This window comes from Micromys minutus (assembly GCF_963924665.1).
Source record: "Micromys minutus genome assembly, chromosome: 12".
NCBI lineage: Eukaryota > Metazoa > Chordata > Mammalia > Rodentia > Muridae > Micromys > Micromys minutus.
In genome coordinates, this window is record NC_137981.1 from 38,775,405 (window position 1) to 38,790,335 (window position 14,931).

Genomic DNA, 14,931 nt, shown 5'->3' on the forward strand with positions numbered 1-14,931 from the left:
AAGGGGGAATAAAATAGTCCCAGGAGATAGATGGAGAGAGGGAATTGGTTGGGGAGAATAGTGGAGGAGAGGAGGTCAGGGTCAGGTGTGGGGATGGACTGGAAAGCTGGCTAGATGGCCATGGGAGTGAATGGAAATGTGCATCTGACAGGGCTGCTGAAGGGGAGCATCTCAAGGATAAGACAGAGCTGAGATAAGGAAGGCACCGACCAATCAGTGGTGGTGATCTTAGCAGTGAATCACAGCACTAAGGATATGGATCTTGAGGATGCCAACTTCTGTACCTAAGCAGGAACACCGGTGGTCATTATATAAAATAATTAATCATAAAACTTACCAAATATTTCAGTGGCAATTTATATGGGTAAAAATAGACATAATTTTTACCATGCACTCGTTATAAATGAGTCATAAGATATCCCCTGTGAAGGTTCTTGTGTTGAAAGCTTACTGCTGTTGAGAAGTAATTGGAACATGAGGTCTAATAACATCTGTGATTCCATAGATGGCTGAATAAGTGAATGCTTGATTTGAAGGTAAAAGGTAGTTGGAGAGTACACGTTCCTAACAAGCACTGTCCTTTAGAGACTGCATCTCATTCTTATGCCCATTTTCTTTCAGATTTTAGGATGACCACATTCTCTTCTGTCATATGTATCTGTAAACATCACCATAAAATCATTGTCACAGAGTCAGCTGATTACGCCCTGATGTCTCTGGATCTCAATATAAAATGAATCTTTCCTCCTTAAGATATTTCATTGAGGTACCCTGTGAATTTGATGAAAGTGACTAATAAAATCTTTTAACTTTTTATTGGTGATTGTGATATTATCAATGACTCTTCTGTCACCATTGTTTATGTGTGTGTGTTTGTGGGGGGGGGGTGAAGAAAAAAGGGAGAGGCAGAGAGAGACTCATAAAGCTCTGTGGCCAATGGTAAAATTCAAATTTTTACATCCATAAATGGGCATAAATTTATAATAGATGTAACTAAATGGCACTTCTTCTGTTCTTCTAAAGCCCCTTCCTGTTATAAAACATATAGAAGGCTATTATTATAGTTTATTAGCAGTGAATTTCCTCTTTAAATTTTAATAGTTTTCAAAAGAATCCTTTTCATTAAACTAGTCTCATTGAAAATCTTCCAGAAGGGTAACTAAAACTTCTTTCCATTATAATTCCCCTTTCTCACATATAAATATAATGAGCTGCAAACCACACCAGGAGAAAATTTTAGCATACTTTATATGGCATCTGATAGTTAGGTATTTAAGCCACTAATTTTTTTATAATAACTTAACTGTGTTCTGGGACCAATGAAATTATGACTGCACAGAGTTCAGTAAAACTTTCATTATAACATTTTCCACAACATTTTAAATTATTTTAAATTATTATTTGTAATGACTAACCAATGCATAGACCATATTTTGCAAGTTGGAAATACACATAAAAAGCTATATCTGGAAAAAAAAAAACTCAAGAAATCTGCATAAGGGAAGCTATAATGACTGTGTCACTGAAGCCAGGCACAGGACACTCAGGCATTTGCTTTGGATGAACAGAAACAGAAGGTAGATAATTAAATATCAAAGAATCTCCACTAAATATTATGTTAATACATGGTACCAGAGTGTTTTACCACCTCAGCCCCCTAACCAGATCAAATTCCTAGAAAAATCTTCCAAGAACACTAAATGCTGATGATAGAAAAGTAATCAGATTCCTCTCAACTTCTGAGAGATGATTTTTATGAAACAAAATAAAACTTAAGTTTTTCTTAAAAAAAAAAAAAAGACTGAAAGCTAGGTGTGGGGATACACGTCATTGTTTCTAACACATGGGAGGCAGGGGTAGGGGGATCTCTGTGAGTTTGAGGCCAGTTCTTATATTCAAGTCTAGGACAGCTAGAGCTAAATAGAGAAAGAGTGTGTATAAAATAAAAAAGAAGGGGAAAAGGAAGAAAGGGAAGATACTGTTTTCTTATACTGTGTTTGGCCTGGATGTATACCTTGCAAAACCTATGTACAATGTCTCTGGAGGCCAGAAGAAAACATTGGATCCTCTGTAACTGGAGTTCAGACAATAAGTTGTTAGATAACATATGCCTTCTGTAAACCAAACCCAGGTCCTTCCCATAGGCAGCAAATAACCAAAGAGTTATTTCTCTAGTCCTGGCCTTTTAGTTTTCTTTTCTTTTGTTTAATCTTTTTTTTTTCTTAGATACTCTGTATTTACATTTGAGTTGTTATCCCTTTACCCAGCTTTGCTCCCATCCTCCCTCCCTCTCCAGTTGCATTCACAAAGGTGCACTCCCTTCTGGTCCACCTCTCTACCCCATTGTATTGTCATTCCCCTGCATTGGGAAAATGTGCCGCCCTGCCTTCTCTGGAACAAAAGCCTCTTCTCACATTGATGCCAGACACTGATATCTTCTGCTACATTCTCAACTGGATCAATAGGTCTCTCAAAGTAGGCACAGAGTTTGGTGTTTTACTCCATGGAAGTTTTGAAGGGTTTGGTTAGTTGATAATGTTTTTATCCTCCCATGAGGTTGCAATCCCATTTAGCTCTTTAGTTCCTTTCTCTAGCAACCTCATTGGGATCCCCTAGTTCAGATGGATGGTTAGCTACAAACATGTTCAGATGTATCAATATGACTCTAGCATAGTACCCGACGGGGCATCTCTGTCTGGTACCTGCCAGTAGGTACTTTTTTGGGACCAGCTATAGTGCTTGGATTTGGTAACTTCATATATGGTGGATCCCCAGGTGAGGCTGCTTCTGAGTGATCTTTTCTTCAACCCCTGTTCCTCTATTTGACCTTGCATTTCCTCCCATGAGAGTTTTGCTCTCTTTTCTAAGAAGGGCTAAGGCACCCCCATTTTGGCCTTCCTTCTTTTTGAGCTTCATAATGTCTGTGAATTGTTTCTTGGCCTTTTAGTTCTCTGTCGCTCGCCTAACATCTCGCCAGCAAGAATGACAGGCGGCAACAGGATTCTTCTGTGAACAACCTTTATTGTCCAGTACTCTTGAGCAGGGGATCTCGAGGAAGAAAAGTGCACTGCTTATATATGCCCAGGAGACCCTGATTGGTGCACCCTCCAGTATCTCATTAGCATGCCCCGAGAGCAGGCTGTCATGTGCATGGTACATGCGTACTATGTCCCTCGGAGTGGACAACAGCTCTGTTTGCTGAATCATCGGCAGGAAGCCGGCACCATCTTTGGATGCGGCACAAACGGCTACCAACAGTTCTCTTATGCATTCCTGTGTCTTCTATTTTTACCTGTGTATAACATTAGGAAGTGTAGGAACTTGGTAATCTATTTGTCTGGAATGATAAATCTTTCATTTAAAAAACTATGTGTTTTGAAAATTAATATAGGATCATTTTGCGATTCATGTATGAAGAAATTCTTTGTTTATGTTGCGTACATGGAATTAATTCTAAGTTAAGCATTGTACCACTGAAGTATAATCCCACACATTATCAGACGTAATTTTAAATTTCACCATGAATGATGATTTACTGGCAACTTAACAGAATGTAGAATCTAGTATATAACCCTTTTGACAGCTCTTGGAAGAGTTTCTAGATTGAGAAACTAAACAAGAAAGACTTGTGCTCAATGTAAGTAACTCAATTCCTTGGGCTACTGACTGAATAAAAAGAATCAGTGGGGCACCTGGATTAATCTCTGCTTCCTAAATATGGATGCAATCTTACCATGTCCTTGCTTCATGCTGTCTCAACAAAACAAACCTCTTTCCTTCCTGAAAGTTATGTTGTTACTAGACTGTGAATAATATATTATGCCCCTTAATAGTACACACTAAAATAACTAGGAAAATTTAAACAACCTTAATTGCATTGCCTTACAGTGAGAAAGACATCTACCACATGGATATCTCTGACTGTCTTGCCTATTTGTGGACCCTTTCTCTTCTATTGGGTTACTGTGTCTAGTCTTCTTGTGATGATTTCTGCTGTGTGCTATTATAACTTGCTATACTGCATTTGGTTGATAGCTCTGAGAAATCTTTTTTTTTCCCTGAGTGATGGTAGAGTCTGGCATTGATGTGGGGAAGATGAGAAGTAGTGAGGGGAGGCTGAGAGATAGGAGGGTGAGGGAAGAAGAGGAAACTGAGTTGGTTATATGTGAGAAAACTTTTAAAAATAAAGCTGTGATCATTAGATCAGCATTGTGAAGACAAAATTCTTCCGGAATATATTTCATCATGAATAGCACACAGAAGCTGTGATTCAGAGTTTGTTAAGAATGCATCTTTAGGGTGCAAGCCAAATTTGATAATGTGTATATATTTCCCATATGGAGGTTTTTAGGATGTAACTTGTGTGACTGAAATGATCTTGGAGAGAGAGCATCTGAGGCATGACACTTTGATAGGCCTGGGGAGGCTATTAGAGAAGGAACAATGGAAAACCCAAAATTTAAGGGATCATGGAAGCCATCTGAGGTTTGCAGCTGTGAGAGGCCAGAAAAGGCTATGTTTAATGTTGCATCCTCAGGTACAGTATAGATTTTAGCATATTAGTGATGCCAGGTTGAAGGGACAACCATTAAGTACATGAGCAGGTCTTCTATAATGTTGACCAGAGACTGAGTCAAATTTTCTGTGCTGTGGATGAAAAATCTAGAGAAGTAGGAGTACCCAGGCTCTTCCAAGCTCAGAATTTTGTGAATAGTTTCTATATGTTGAGCACTGAACTACAGAATTCAATTTATACTTCTTGATATTGATTTTGCTTTGGTTTGATTGTAACTGTGACCTGGTTCTTTCCCTTCAAATTATTAAATATTTCTTATCTTTTTTTATTTTACATTGTCCAGTTAAGAGACTGGATTTCCATAGCGTGTTGGGCTTTAAGCATGTAAAAATTTTCAAAGCTGGGGTTTTACTAAAGTTACAGTCCCCTTTGAATTGCAAAATTAACATGAAATCTTGGGAAAAGAAAGCATAATAGTTTATGAATGAGATGTTTTGAATGTCAAGTTGACAAGGAATGAATTTGTGATGGTTGCACCTGGTTGCCAATTTAAAATTGTTGGGAAGAGAAATACTGGGTATCGTCTTTTTTTCCTTTTTTGTTCTTTATTTTACTTATTGACATTTTAAATGTTATCCCCCTTTCCAGTTTCCCCTCCACAAACACATTATCCTCTCCCCTCCCCTGCTTTTATTATGGTGCTCTCCTACCTGCCCAAACACTCCTGCCTCAGTTCCCAAGCATTCCCTTACCCTGGCTCCTTGAGCCTCCACAGGACCAAGGGGCTCTGTCGTGTGCCCCACTTCCCGCCTGCAGGAAAAGGCGTGCAACAACAGGATTCTTCTGCGAACAACCTTTATTGTATGTTGAAGAGGAAGACACCGGGCAGGAAAAGGAACCATAATTTATACCCCCCAAGGGTGGTGTGTCGCTGTGTGATTGGCAGCCCGCCAGTGGTCTGATCGTGACGCCCCGGGATGGGCGGTGACTTGGCTGGCACCACTCTTTGCACATGTGCCCAGTGGTTATTTACCACACTTTAGCTGATTCATGGCACCTGAAACCAGCCCCATCTTGTAAGGTGCAGCCTTCGGCCCTCAACAGGGCTCCACTGCCTGTGATGCCCAAAAGGCAGTCCTCTGCTACATAACCAATTGTAGCCATGTGCCCCCCCCATGTGTATTCTTTGGTTGGTAGTTTAGTAGCTTTGGTTGATTGATACTGTTGTTCTTCCTATGGGGTTGAAACCCCTTCAGCTCTTTTAGTCCTTGCCCTAGCCATGCTCAGTTCAATGTTTGGCTGCATAAATCCACATCTGTATTAGTCAGGCTCTGGGAGAGGTTCTAAGGGGACAGCTATACCAGGATACTATCAGTAAGTGCTTCTTGGCATCAGCAACAGAGTCTAGGTTTGGTGACTGTATATGGGATAGATCCCTAGATGGAGCAGTCTTTGGATGACTTTTCCTTCAGCCTCAGTTTCCATCTTTGTCCCTATACTTTCTTTAACAGGAGGAATTCTGGATATTTTTGAGGTGGGTGGGTGGCCCTATCATTCAAGCAGAGGCTGTGCCTATCAACTGGATGTGGTCTCTTCAGGTTCTATATCCACTTTGTTGGTTATTTGGCTAATGCCCTTCCTGTTTGTTCTTGTGAAACTCTGAGGTCCCTGGCATCTGGAATTTTCTAGTAGACCCCCCCCTTTACCACTGCTATCTCCTCCTTTCAAATTCCTGACCCTCTGTACTTCTCCCTCATCTCCTCCCATATCAGAACCATCCCCTTTCCCCTTCCTTGTTCTCTTTCCCTTCCAGATTACTCTCTCCTTATACTTCCTAAGATTATTCCCCCTTCTGAGTAGAACTGCAGTATCTATACTTTGGTGTGGCCATCTTTCTTGAGTTGTCAAGACTGCTGTACATATAAACACACAAAGGCTGAAGCAACCTGCAGAGAGGCTACACAGGTCTGTGCCTGATCAAGTGATGGGAGAAATGGATAAAAACTATCCTTACCCAGAAACTACCTCCAACTTAAAATCACTAATGAATGAAAAATTGGTTTTCTTGAAAACAGCCTTACTGGAGATAGAACCACTCTGAAGATTAGGCCCTTTTTCCAACAGTAAATAGTCAACACAAAATAAACTCAGTGAAGGTTTTCATTGTCTTACAATGTTTTTTCCAGGACATTTTTAATAGGTTCAATGTACATGTATTATAGCTCTCTGTTTTTTTGATTGTTTTATGAATTCTTTTGTGTATGAACATATGTGTCTCTGTGGGGTGTTTTTTTTTCTTTGCTCCTTTTTTTTCTATTTTTAGTTTGTTAATTTTCTTCTTATTTTATTATTTTTCTTTAGGTGTCTACTCGTTATATAAGAAAAAACAAGGAATAATGGATTCTTGTGGAAAGGGAGGTGGGGAGGATCTCAGGAACTGAAAGAGAAGCATCTTTATTCAGAACATAGTATATGAAACAATCTGGTTTTCAATAGAAAATAGAAAATTTATTTCTTATTTATTCAGTCCAATAGATTTCAATAACCGCAACATGTTTATGAAGCAATGCATAAAGTCTCTGTTTGATTTAATCTTCTCTTATATTTGACACATCTATATTTTTTTTCATCCATAATTTATATTCTTACAGTATTTTATGAAAGCCTGACATTTACCCATCAAGTTTGAATGATTTTCAGTATTTTCTCTTAAATCTGTAATTCAGCCTCAGATTGTATCAGACTCTCTCTTTCCCTTGCTTACCTGACCTGTTTTTAAACGATTCTTTCCCTAATGTCCTTTTATGTTTGTCTTTATAAACCAAGTAATTAAAACAATGCCTTCTTTATATCTATTGGTTACCTTTCCTCTAAAGTTACTTTGTACAGAAATTGTCCCCAAAACTATGATGTTCTCCTGCTTGTAAGTACACCTTAGTGTCAGTAATAGTGTCAGGCCTTTTACCTCCCCTTGAGCTGGATTCCCATTTGGGCCTTGTCACTTGGCCACCTTTCCTTGAGGTTCTTCTCCAGTTTTGTTTCTAAAATTATTTCAGACAGGAAAAACTCTGGATCAGAGTTTTGACTGTGGGGTGGCAACTCCGTCCCTCCACTTAAGGGACTTGTCCCTCCTCTTTTCTACTGGAGATGGACACTTCAAGTTCCCTCTCCTCACTATCAAGACATTTCATCTAAGATTGCTCCTTTTAAATCCTGAGAGTCTCTTACCTCCTAGGTCTCTGGTGCATTCATGAGGATCCCCTCTCCACCTCTGCTGACCTCCAGAGGTTGCCTGTTTCCATTCTGCTGGCCCTCAGGGTTTCAGTCCTGTCCCCATTAATACTCACATCCCTCCTTCCCTATCTCCCTTCAAGCCTTGTGATTGTTTTATTCTCTCTCACAAGTAGGATTGAAGCATCCTAACTTGGTCCCTTCAGCTTGTCAACCTTGAGTTCTATGGATTATATCCTGGGTTTTCTATACGTTTTGGGCTAATATCCACTTTTTAGTGAGTAAATGTTATGCATATCTTGTGGGTCTAAATTTCCTCACTCAGGATGATATTTTTCTAGCTCCACCCATTTGCCTGAAAGAAACATGATGGTCTCATTTTTAATAGCTGAATAGTATTCCATTGTGTAAGTGAGCCACATTTTATGTATCCATTCTCCAGTAGTGGGACACCTGGGTTGTTTCCAGCTTGTGGCTATCACAAATAAGGCTGCTATGAACATAGTGGGAGCATGTGACTCTGTGACATGGTGGGACATCTTTTAGGTATATGCTCAAGAGTGGTATAGCCCTCTGAAAGGTCTAACAAGCAGCTGAAAGAGTCAGATGCAGATATTTACACCTAACCAATGAGCAAATCTGGTGTTCCCTGTGGTTGAATTAGGGGAAAGCTGGAAGAAGCTGAGAAAGAGGGTGACCCTATAGGAAAATGAGCAATCTCAACTGACCTGGTCCCCTGAGATCTCTCAGACACTGTGCTAGAAACCAGGCAGCATATACCAGCTGATATCGGTCCCCCAACACATATAAAGCAGGGAACTGCTAGTCTGGACTCAGTGTGAGAAGATGCACCTGACCCTCAAGAGACTTGAGACCCCAGGGAATGGGAAAGTCTGGTGGGGTGGGGTGGGGTTTGGGATGGAGACATATTCTTGGAGACAGTAAGGGAAGTGGGAATGGAATACTGAACAGTTAAGGGCAGACCAGGAAGAGCATACAGACTGGACTGTAAGAGAAGAGAAAACCTATGATGTTCTAACAAAATAAAGATGAATTCACATTTTCTGTTTTGTACTATGAAGTCTTAATTTGATGTAAGCAAAGACTTTAACAAACTCTGGGGCATAAACATAAACAGACTGTGAGACAGACTGTTTTTATCCTTAGTGAAAAAGAAATGCCTCTAAATTAAAACAATGATTAAACCATTCTGAAGATTTTGAGTAAATATAATTAGAAATAAAATTCATTGATAATTAACACAAATAGTAATTTGTTTAGTTTCCATACCTTCAAGAGAGACTTTACCAAGCATAATCCAAAGGGCTCATGCCACAATTACCCATCGCAGATTCACACAACAGAGCTGTTGGGAACAACATGAGTCATTCCACTTGACAGAATGATTTCTTCTATCGTGAAATTCAGAGCTCTGAGATTCAGTTGACAGAGACTGATTTAAAAGCTGTTCAAAGTTATTTAAAGCTTCTTCATAGCTGTCTACTAGATTAGCATACCAATTTTATAAAAACACTAATCACTTTCAACTTAAATAATAAGAAATTATTAACTGCATTGAATATAATTTGCCTTTAAATATGTTTTAATCATGCAATATCAATAATATAATAATAATCAATATAATATTCTCAGAGAATCATGTTTTGGCAGGTAAGAAAGGACAAGCTAAGCATGTATATATAAAAACTGGTAATTGCGTATAGAAATAACAATACCAAATCCTACCAGCATGTAGCTCTCTTGTGGCACAGTACTTCACTGAAAATACAGGGAAACTCTTTCATCATACTGTGTTGGAAATTAGGTCATCCCAACCAAAAAAAAAAAAAAAAAAAAAACACAACAAACAACAATTCAAAATGTATTTTATTGAAGCCTCTTTCAAGAACAGCTTTGGAAAAAAGATATTAGCCATACTGTATATGCTTTCAAGCACAGAAAATTATTTAAAACAAAGGAAACAAAACATTTTTTTCACTATTACATAGAATCAAAATAGTTACTGAAACCATTTGTGCGTATCCCCGATTGTTTAATAATGTCACCATACTAGCGTATATCAGCCAGTTAGCACACACTGCTAAGTATAATGCAAAGCTTTTGCCCAGTTCAGCTCTAAATGGGGAGTAACAGGAGCAAACTCAGTTTATGTGATGTACTAAAATTTTCTCCTTAGAGCAGTCAAGGATTCTTAGATAAGAGAAAACACTCTCCTGACCAATCTTTAAGAAATTTCTTCCGGTAACAAAAGACTACTTAGAGTTCTGAAGGAACTTAAGGCTCATATTCTGAGGCTGTTCCTAAGAGCCCCCAGGAGAGACCCTGTCCTGAACATGATCTTACTTTCAGTGCAGATGCCGCGGATTCTTTCTAAATGTGTTCTGAAGCTAATACCATGGCTTTTCTATTTTAATACTTCTCAGGACCCCCAGGAAATGCATTGACGTTTTCTACTATCTATCAATAGAAAACAGATTTAAAATATTTACATAATAAAACAGTGCCATCTGAATTTCTTGAAGCTTAAAAAATAAGAAAGCTAGGAAATATAAAATTATAATTCATTTGATAGGCTCTTGTTCTCTTTGAACATATACGTTTTGTTAAGTAAATGGTAACTACTGTGCAGAATCCCCAAGCAGCCATAAATAAAAGTGTTGCAAAGGAGGGAATGCATATTTTAATATTGCATTGGGTTTACTATTAGCTGTTGATCTAAATAATTATTTAAGTCACTGCATGGAGAAAGGCTTTATTTCACTCATAGGTTGTGTGTGGTGTTTTGTATAATCATAAGGAAATCAAGTTTTTGCAAAGTGAATAAAAAGTGTTCTATGCTGATTTGTTTGGGTCTCCTATTTCTTTTCTTTGCATGCATATTAAAATAAAACAATGCAGCCATAAAAAAAAGCTCAGCAGTAAATTACATAGTTAAATGCACAAAGCCAAAGACTCAAGAACCACACTTAAGAAAGTGTCCATTAGATAGTTTCAAATATATATATGTGCAATGTTTCCAGGGCCCACTAATATGTAGAAACCTCAGAATGACTGCTTTTCTTTTTTTCTTTTTCTACTTTGAATACTTGCTGAATGGCACAGAACTTGTCTTCTTTCATGTAGAACTGTATATGCCTCATAAAGAGCAAGTTGTGTATGTCTTCTGAAATTTTCAAACAAGTCCATTTTGACCAATGTGCTATTTTGTGAATTCAAAATTATTTCACAATATTTTTATATTTAGAACATATGGGTCATTTTATTAGATATCCAGGCATACTGTAACTGTAATGTTTTTATAATGTGAAAAACAGTGAATATCATATGACTAAGGTTGAAGGTATATACAAATTTGGCTCAGAAGAAATAGTTTGCAAAGATACTGCAACTTAATTATAATTATGTACTTTTTCCCATGAATTTAAAAGTTGCAGTGTGATATTGTTCTAATTATTCTAGTAAGTGCATTAGTTGCATGGTGCTATATATGTGACAGTGAAGCAAAGTTTTATCTGATACAGGTACATATTCCAGTTTCTAAAAGGGATAGAGAACACCTCTTAACATTAAATTATACAAATCAGATGACATGACAACCAAGATGACACTGTTCATCCCTAATCATTTGGTGATCTTTAAGACAAAACCTAACCGACCAATATCACTGTGCATAGACTAGACAGCAACACCAACATTTAACATTTAAGTGCGTTAATTAATATAAGCAGAGGGTTAAACATGTTTGAGATTGATAAATACTAAGATATTCACTATGGCAAATCTATATACACTATGATGAATGAAGTCTATGTGCTACTCATAAGTTTTAATTTTTAAAATTTATTTTTAATTACTTTTTTTTAACTGTCAAGTCATTGCCCCATGTCCTGGTTTGCCTTCCCACAGTTCTTTATCCCATTCCTTCTACCCTTGTCTCCCACCCAACCCCTACTCTCTGTGGCCCCAAATCTCTCAGGGTTACTTACCTCTTCTCTCACTAAGGCCAGTCTAGATATTTTTCTGCTGTATATGTGTCTGAAGTCTCAGACTGGCTTTTGTATGGTGCCTGATTGATGCTTCAGATTTAAGTGATTTAAAAGATCTGACGGGTCTGGTTAGTTGAAACTGCTGGTCTTCCTATCCTTATAGGAAGGATAAGGAGGATAAGGAGGATGCCCTCCTCCTTAGCTTCTTCCAGCCTTTCCCTAATTCAACCACAGCGGTTTCTGGACTTCAGTCCAATGGTTGGGTGTAAGTATCTGCATCTGTCACTGTCAGATGCTTGTTGGGCCTCTCAGAAGACAGCCATGCTAGGCTTCTGTTTATAAGCATACCATAGCATCATTAATAGTGTCAGGTTTTGGAGCCCCTCTTTGATATGGATCCCAAGTTGGGCAAGTCACTTAACTGACTTTGCTTCAGTCTCTTCTCAGTTTTTGACTCTGCAGTGATTTTGGATGGGACCAATTCAGGCTCAGGGTTTTTGATTGTGGTATAGCAGTCCCATTGCTGCATTTGATACTTTGTTTGTCTACTGGAGGTTGATTTGATGGTTTCCTCTCCCCATGGTTAGGAATTTCATCTAAGGTCCCTCCCTGTGAGTCCATACCACTCTTGGGAATATACCCAAAAGATGTCCGACCATGCCACAGGGACACATGTTACATTATGTTCATAGCAGCCTTATTTGTGATAGACAGAAGCTGTACTCAACTAAGATGTTCCACTATGGAAGAATAGATACAGAACATGTGGTTCATTTGCACAATGGAGTACTATTGAGCTCTTAAGAATGAGGACCTCCTGAGCTTTTCAGGCAAATGGATGGAACGAGAAACTGTCATCCCAAGTGAGGTAACTCAGACTCAAAAGGACATGCATATTATCTACTCACTAATAAGTGGATATTAGCCAAACATGTACAAAATACTCAGGATAAAATTTACAGAACTCAAGAAGTTTAACAAGTAGAAGAGCCCAAGTGAGGATGCTTCAATCTCACTTTGGAGGGAGAAGAAAGCAATGGACTTGGGTGGGAGAGGCAAGATGGAGGTGAAAGGTGATCAGATATGGGAGAGGGAGACAAGAGAGAACCTCTGAGGACCAATATAATCAATGAATATATGCAACCTTGGGGTAGGGTTATAAAAGGTAGGGGGACCCTCTAGAAAGTACTGGAGTTGTGGGAGATGAGATTCTCATTCTTAACTTTTATGTTTTTCATCTGGAAGAGGAACTTTCCTGGTATAGGTACAGACATAGCTATTATTGTTGTAGACATTAATGCTCCCTGTAAAATGAATTAATCCATACTCTAATTTTAGCTTCTTGATTTCCTTGCTTTCTCCTTCTGATATTTTTGTCTTAACAGAATAGCAGGTAGGAACAGGCTTAGATAAACAACCTGATTCTTGTGGCATTTTTTAAAAAAAATTCAAGTATAAAATTCAGGCAAATGCTAGAAACAAACCATTTAACCAAAATAAGATGATAGAAATTTTAAGAGAAACCAAAAAATATAAAAATTTTGGCCTAAGTAATATTTGGAAAATATAACATTGTCTATAAGTAGTGTTGTTTTGTGTTTTTTTGAAGAATCTTATTGGAAATAATCACTGAAGAATTTGTTTGTTAAAGCTCTTATGTTTTATAATATTTTAATATGGCAAAATCTCAGAAACAATCTCTTTGAGGTTATCAAAACAAGACTCCCTCTCCTGAGAGCTTTGGTCCCCAACTATCATTAATATCTCCTGTGATTTTCAAGGATATAAGAAGTATGCATCTAGCCTTTAGACATCTGAGACTCAGTACTGACAATTCCTCTTTATCAAAGATACTAAGTAGAACTAATTCTCCTAACCTCTTTATAATTTCTAAATGCTGCCCCATACTGTTACTGTAAATTTTATGCCTCAATTCCATTTTACCATTACAGTTTTTAATACTTGCTCAAACAATGAGTGTATTAAATACTCTGTGCTTCAGTAAGTACTAGTCCATTTCAGTGACATGTCAGATTTGCTACTAACATATAGAAATGGTTGAAGAAATATTAAACTATGTGATTATGGAAAGAATTTACTGTGACTTTGAAGTTAATCAGAGAGTTCCTTGCCATGTGGAAATGACAGCTTTGCATACTATGGAAATAAGAGGACAAGTTCTAGAGAAAATTCGACAAACTAAGTTTGGAATTTAACTTCTCTATGACCTATCTCAGTATAAAATAAATGATGATAAAATCTTGCAACTTTTTTTTTTTTTTTTTTTTTTTTTTTTAGAGATTTTAAAGAAGATGACCGGGAAGTTTTGAGTCTTCTGCTTCATGTCAGAATGCTATTCTAGCAATTTCTTCCCTTCACATTGCTCAACTTTATTCTTTCTGAACAGTGGATAGATGACATTTATTATACTTTAATAGAAAAATGCTTATTGCATTTGCCTACTGAACATATTAAGATTAGAAGCTTGAAAACCCAGTAAAGGAGAATTGAAAGTCACCATTGTACCACTATGCCTTAAAATGTGGTCCTACATCATGAAACAGAATCACAGAGGCCTGTCAGATAATTCTGAACTGTATAGTGTTATAACCTGAAGTACTATTGCATCATTGTTAGGTTAACTGGTCTGAGACTGAGACACTGACAAATTCTAAAAGGACAGTAACATTTTACAAATGCTGAGAATGCTGGATTAAGGATATGAATCAGAAAAGTAAATGTGGGCATGTGACAACCTTGGACAAAGTTAGTAATATAAAAGCCAAGTTTTAGTGTATGTCCCTCAGAGAAACCTTGTATAAATAAAAGTACAAGTGTATTTGTTCATAGGTCCAGAGGCTTCTCCTACATTAATGACTTTTATTTTCAGGTATTTAGGTTTCTCAGGGTATTGTAATAAAATTGAAAGGTTTATTCCTTTAGACCATTCAGTTATTCATTTGAGTTAGCTCTGGTTGCAAGACTAAGGTCGAGAAAGTGACGGAGGAATAGCACAAGTATTTAGACTCTTGAAACTCACCTCTAGTGACATACCTCCTGTACCAAAACCATGCATTTCCAAGCCTCCCAAGATTGTACTGTGTGGATCCAGTATCTGAACATCTGGGCCTTTAGGAGACATTTGCATTCAAATCACTATAGTTACTAGCAAAGCAC